Source organism: Balaenoptera physalus (genome assembly GCF_965194825.1).
Source record: "Balaenoptera physalus genome assembly, chromosome: 4".
In the NCBI taxonomy this organism is placed as follows: Eukaryota; Metazoa; Chordata; class Mammalia; order Artiodactyla; family Balaenopteridae; genus Balaenoptera; species Balaenoptera physalus.
In genome coordinates, this window is record NC_138891.1 from 75,975,503 (window position 1) to 75,982,305 (window position 6,803).

At 43.4% G+C, this 6,803-nt stretch overlaps 1 protein-coding gene across 1 annotated transcript in view; it reads left to right on the forward strand.

Annotated features, from left to right (window-relative positions):
- The window catches only part of MUC13 (mucin 13, cell surface associated), a gene marked incomplete at its 5' end in the record, with an annotated part of 40,851 nt that extends 39,127 nt beyond the window's left edge, over nucleotides 1-1,724 (forward strand). Inside the window, one exon of the mRNA XM_082460979.1 lies at nucleotides 85-1,724. The remainder of the gene's footprint in view (nucleotides 1-84) is intronic.
- Nucleotides 1,725-6,803: the final 5,079 nt, after the last annotated feature.

The window sequence follows — 6,803 nt, forward strand, 5'->3', positions numbered from 1 at the left end:
TAAATTTTCTCATATGTTTCTGTTGGAATACTTCTTTTCTAAGAGTTTTTCCCCCTCTCTTTCTCTCTCTCTCGTTTTGTCTAGAACGGTAAAAATTTGGAACCATCCACCCCTCAACCCAACATATGAGCTTTTATTTTGAGTGTTTCAAAGACTGATGGAGAAGGGAGCAGCCATGAAGATCTGGCCTTTGGTATTCCCCTTCCATCCAGCCTCTCTGAATGGGAGTTGTGACTGTTTGCAATGAATACAGCTTGTTTGCTAACTAAGTACCTATGAAATTAAATGCACATAGATGCTATTAGTAAGCATCTATACTTAAGATAGTTGATTTACTCCAATCAGTACAATGGTTAGGTTTGTTTTTCCTGGCTGTGCAACAGTAATCATTCTATCTATCTAGAGGGAAGCTCCCCAGGATTTTTCACTCCTGAAAGAGTCTAGAAGACTGTTGCTTTGAGTTGATACCCTGTAGATAATTGACGTATTCTGGGAGACTCTTACATATCAGCTGTGGACGTCCCAGGAGATGGGAGGAGATACCATCCTTGAAGATGCTCAGGTTCATTCTCTGGCAAGTTAAAACAGGGAAGCTGGGGCTTCCCTGGTGGCGCAGTGGTTAAGAATCCGCCTGCCAATGCAGGGGACACGGGTTCAAGCCCTGGCCCGGGAAGATCCCACATGCCGCAGAGCAACTAAGCCCGTGCGCCACAACTACTGAAGCCCGCGCGCCTAGAGCCCATGCTCCTCAACGAGAGAAGCCACCGCAATGAGAAGCCCGCGCACCGCAGCGAAGAGTGGCCCCCGCTCACTGCAACTAGAGAAAGCCTGCGCACAGCAACGGAGACCCAACACAGCCAAAAATGAAAATAAAAAATAAATAAATTAAAAAAAAAAAAGAAGTGGTGTGTTACACTTTATGTCAAAAGAATGGTATTTAAAAAAAAAAAAAAACAAGGAAGCTGCTTCTTTTCCTCAAATGTAGGGATTTCATTACCCTTGAACTGCCAGGAGCTTGTGCCCTGGGCTCAAATCAAGAGGACAGATAAAAAGAGACAGGTCTCTTAGCTTTTTGGGAGCAGTTACTGGCAACCCAGGGCCTTCTTAATGTCAACTGGAAGGCCTGAACTAGAAATGTCCTCTGTGGGGGTACATTCTAGAGGTTTTGAAATGCCGGTAGGTAGGGGAGTCAGTGGGGACAAATGTGACCAGGAGTAGGAGGAACAGAGGTAGAAGGAAGCTGGGCTGGTAGGCTGAGTAAGGGAGAAGGTTCCCAGGGCCCACCTTCATCCTCAATGAGCAAATGGGCATTTCCTCTAATTCATGCCCTACCCAAGATTTAGAACCTAGGAGAGGATGTGAAGACAAACCCCCCAGAGCAAGAGCTTGAAGTCACTTTGAAATTGTAGACATTCTGACTGGCTGATGGTGAGAGAGGGAGCTTGTGCTCTGGATCCAAATGTTCAGCCTCGTGATACAGACTCCAGAGGTATTCCACCAAAACCTCAGCCTTCCCTGGGGACAGAGCCTTAGCCGTGGTCACTGACACACACACAGCCAAGAATGGGGGCAGCACCTCCGGCACAGCTTTCTTTTATGTTAGTAGTATCCTTGTTTATGTCTAATATCTGGTCTTTTGCAAGTTATTGTTATTTGTTGTTATTATTATTATTTGTTCTTGACTGTTAACTATAAACAGTAACAAATAAAGTGTCTTTAATAGATGGTGTCCTCCCTTGTGTTTGGGACTTTGGGTGATGCACGTAGCAGTTAAATTTCACTTTCAATAGCAAACATGACACATGGTAAACCGAATTGATTAACATCTGCTCATTAGGGGCTGTTGGATTACCCAAGGTAATTTTTTTTTATCATGGAATAGACATTTTTGGCTGCTTCCCCATGCATATCCCACAACTCTTCCATTATGAAGCAACCAAGCATTTTGGGTGGGATTGATTCAACCCCTAGCTCCAAATGTGGGCCTTGGTTGGCCCAAGCCAATCAGTGGAATCCCATGCCCTCTTGCCACAGTGATTGCCTTAGCAAGCACATGGCACAAGTGGATACGATCAGAATAAATCTCAAATGTTGGTAGGAGGCTTGGAGGAGGAGAAACTCGTTGTTCTGGAGAGTGGGGTTGAGGATGTGAGGCCTCGAACTGCTTCAGTTTTGCTGAGCTGACACATAGAGGAGGGCAAAGCTGAGAGAACCATGGAAAAATGGAGCTGGTGCTCTGATCAGACCATCCCTGAAGGCTCTGGACTTTACTGTTAGGACAGTTTGAGTAGTTGCTTCTGTTTTTGCAGGTGAGAGCATCCTCACTGATACAGCTTGTGATTACTCTTGTATTCTCAAGGCTAGCTGGTGAACGTAATAAAAGAAACTCGTATGACCTATTAATGCCCACAGTAAAAATATTAGTCAGCAATCAATAGGTTAACAGAATTAATGAAGACATAACTTAAAATTGGCTGACCACTGTAACTTGACATCACAGACTCTAGTTCTGACCTGCATGTTACCTTCTTTACATTTGAAGATGATTCTGGATTTAGCGCTAAAAGTAGGCTATTTGAACCTCTTTTCTTTTTTCTTTCTTTTTTTTAAAAAAATATTTATTTATTTATTTATTTGGTTGCACTGGGTCTTAGTTGCAGCAGGTGGGCTCCTTAGTTGCGGCAGGTGGGTTCCTTAGTTGCGGCTCGTGGGCTCCTTAGTTGCGGCTCACTGGCTCCTTAGTTGTGGCATGCGAACTTTTAGTTGCAGCATGCCTGTGGGATCTAGTTCCCTGACCAGGGATCAAACCCGGGCCCCCTGCATTGGGAGCGCAGTGTCTTATCCACTGCGCCTCCAGGGAAGTCCCTGAACCTCTTTTCTAAAGAGTCCCTCCTCTCTCGTGCCCCTCTGCCCTACACCATGTCAGTTTCCGTCACTTCTCAAAGGTCCTGGGCCATACAAAACTCTGGGCTTCATGGACCAGAGTACATCCATTCTTGGGAGAATTTCATTGCTATTGTTTGAATAAAAATAATGCTCCAAATATGTATATGTGTAATATTTATGAAAATGGCTTTTGCCTCCAAAGTTGCTTTTGATCTTACATAATAGGACGTGTAATTCATTTGCTTCCGCTCACAGAGACCTTTGCAAAGGTTTTCTAACTGACTGTCCTGCAACCTTGGAGGGCTGTCAGAATGAACTTTCTAAGATGTGAATCTGATCATGACACTCCCTTGCTTAAGGCTCTCAGGGGTTCTCCACTGAGAGAATCAAGCTCAGAGATTCAAGCCAGACTCCTTGTGGCTCAAGTGCTCCAGAGTTGCCTCTCCTCCCCCGTCCCCATCCCCCCACCCCCCGCAGTGCACTAACACTGGCATACCTGCTGTTCCCTAAACATGCCACCTCCTCCTACTGCCATTTTTTTCTGAATTTTTGAATTCATTTTATTTTATTTTTTTTATACAGCAGGTTCTTATTAGTTATCTATTTTATACTACCTCCATTTTTTTGCCTGTGCTGTGCCCTGCACTTGAAATGCCCCTTTCCTTCAACTGCCTAATAAACATCTCCAACTGTCTAGATCAGCTAAAACACCATCTCTTCTGACCAGCTTTTTTGAATCCTCCCCTTCTCCACACAGCCCTCTCAAGCAGAAGTATCGCCTCTCTCATGTCAGCCGGGTCCTGGAACTCATTTCCCTGGTAAAGAGGTCCTGCATAGTAAGTCTGTGTTTCCTTCTCACCCAGCACAATGCCTGGCATAGAATATTAAATAGTTATGAAACAGTATAAAGCGGGACTCTTCCAGCTCAATCATGAAGGGTATGTTCATTATCTTGATGGTGGTGAAGGTTACCACGGGTATAGCAAAACTTAAATTACAAACGTTACATATGTACAGTTTATTGTATATATACCTCAATTGAGCTGTTTTTGTTTCTTTTTTTAAGTGGGGTGTGGACACTCCTGCGGGAGCCTCTCTGACCTTGAGGGAGGCATCCTCTGATCACTGCCCTCAGACAGCACAGGAGCACATACATATTCTGCTGATCTCTGCTTCAGCCTGAAGGCTCTCTGAGGTCAGCGTTGGGTAAAACCAGCTGGGGATGGACCATTGCCCCGACAGCAGCAGGTCTCGGCTGTACACTGGAGTCACTGGAGAAGATTTAAAAATCACTGATGCCTGGGTCCCATCCCAGAGCACTTCATTGGTCTAGAGCATCCGGCTGGGTAAAGCTCCGCAAGTGATTCGAATGTGCAGGGGAGTTTGAGAATCACTACTCTCGACCAGCGGTTTGGCTCCTTGAGGTCAAGCCCCAGATCACATCATTTCCCATTCCTTCCCCAGAGATTCTAGAAACCAGGAATCTATTATGCATAAGAAGCTTCAGTGGTCTCTGAGCTTCCTTATGGAGGAGGAGGTCAATCGTCCAGGTGGCATCAACACCAAAACAGCTTGAAACTTAAATCTTTGGGGCAATTTTACCCCTGAACTACCCACCACCCTCTTCCTTCTTCCTAGCTGCTGGGCAAATTCTGCAGCCAGTAGGTGGTGCTGTCTCCTATGGCTTGCAAAAACCCAACTTCCGGTGGGACAGTTGTTTTAAAAGCCTTGTTGGAAATCACTCACTTTTAATGCAACAATTCTAAACAATTCCCCCTTGACTTTTTCTTGGTCTCTTCATTCCTTGCTCTTGTGCCAGGGAAACATGAATGTTATCAGTTCACTCTTGTTGCACATTTGCATAATTTTTACTGGATCATTAGAATCATACATTGTTTCTTTCCAGTGGTCCTATAATAACTTAAGAATTGAAGTAATGTTAATGTCATCTTAATGATGCATAAAATTTGGTACAATTATTCAGATAATCAATGTTTTATTTAATGGCTTTCCAAAATAAAAAAGAAGATAAATCAATTTGCATTGAAAAATTCATCATTTTAGGTTTAAAAAAAAATGCCACCAGTGGGAGATTTCTGTCTTTCATCAGCTTTTATGAGGTGAGCAAGGTCTGGCTGGATTTTTCAGAGAATGAGGTTGGGAAGAGCCCTGGGGCACTGTATGGGGAACTTTTCTTCAACCTCCAGGTTGTGACATGTGTGCACTTTTATTCAAAGACAAAGCTTGGAGCAAACCATCAAAGCCTTCATTATTCCTGCAGGCTCAGTAACATTTTCTGAGCCCACAATCAGAACATGTGGTCTAATAAAAGAATTCTCTCCTGCTTCCAGATGAGAGCCAGTTTGAAAAAACAACAATAATAATAGTCAATATATTATGGAGTATTTAATATAGGCCACGCACAATTCTTCCTTTCATTCTCACAATAATCGTGAAGTAATACTCTTATTACCCTTGTTCAATAGTTGGGGAGATAGAGGCAAGAAACTTGCCCAAAGTTTTGTGGGTAGTAATTAGCACAGCTCTCTGTCATTTAATGCCAAAATATTAACATATGTAGGATATTTCAATGGTTCGTAGAGACTATGAGACGTATATTTGAAACTGAGAGTGTCCTATATTTACTAGGCCTGGGGCCAGATACAAACAGATCTTCCTGGAGTGTATAGCTTAACGGGCCTTTATTACCAAAAATGAAAAATTCTGTCCTTATGTAATTGTTCAGATTTCAGAACATATTCTCTCCGTTAAAGTAATTCATCTAAAATCATCTGCAAAACGCCTGCTGTGCATTACTGATGGCCCCAGCTGTAGCTGTGGCTTCCCTCTCTGTTTGGGTGTGGGGCCTCCAGTTTCTCTCTAATGAAAAGTCTCTCCATTCTCTCTCGGCCCAGCTGTGGTATCCTGCCCATATGTGGTGACAGAGGAATCTTTGAGGCTTCTTTCCTTATGCTGGAAACAATAACCTCCTGACAGGGTCCAAGGCCCCGCTGGGTTGACACTGAACACCTCCAACCCCCACCCCTGCTTAGTACCACCTTTATCAGCCAGTCCTTCTCTGCTCCTGAGCTTCTGGAGAAAAACCCTCTGTCTTATTTCTCTGGTATGTAGAAGGTCCTCAACAAGACAAGAAAGAATGAAGGCCCTATTTCAGTGAAGTAACATCCTCGAGCAAGGAATATCCTGGACTATGGAAGCAAAGAATAGATTTAGGGCAAAACAAGAGGAGAAGTCTCTGGATTATAATAGGGTCGATTGTCCAAATGTCTATTTGTAATGACACCTCTGAAGTATTTTTTTTTTTTTTTAAGCTTAGTCCATAATAGAAAGCCTCTCTTAGCCAGTCCTAACTAACCAGCTTTACCATTTTCTTGAGAGGAATTAACTTATACAATACCCTCTAAATTGTACGTAATTCTTATTCCATAATGGAATGTCTATCATTTTAAACTAATCTTTTAAAATTTTCTATTGTTATTATTCTAAGTCTCAAGCTTAAAACAAAACGCACACCTCAAAAGGGTCAACACAAGTAGACATTCGGACAGTGGACAGCATTACAGTCCAGAGACGTCTATTCTTGCTCCTGCGTGCTCCTCATGAGCCCTCTGCTCTCCTCTAAGTGGTGATCCAGGCTCCTTCCTGCTACGGCTTCCTCATTTTGAACATGTTTCCCAAGGTCACACTGTACTCATCTGCATCAATCTACTGGAAAGGGAAAAAGCATGGAGGATCATGCAAGAGAGATTTTTATGGGTCAGGTCTGGTGTTAATACCTCTCATTTTTTCCCACATCACATTGGCTTAGAACGTAGTCACATAACTACACCCAACACACCCAGGGAGACAGAGGAATATAGGAGAGCTCCATGTCCAGGAAGACCAGGAAATGGGTG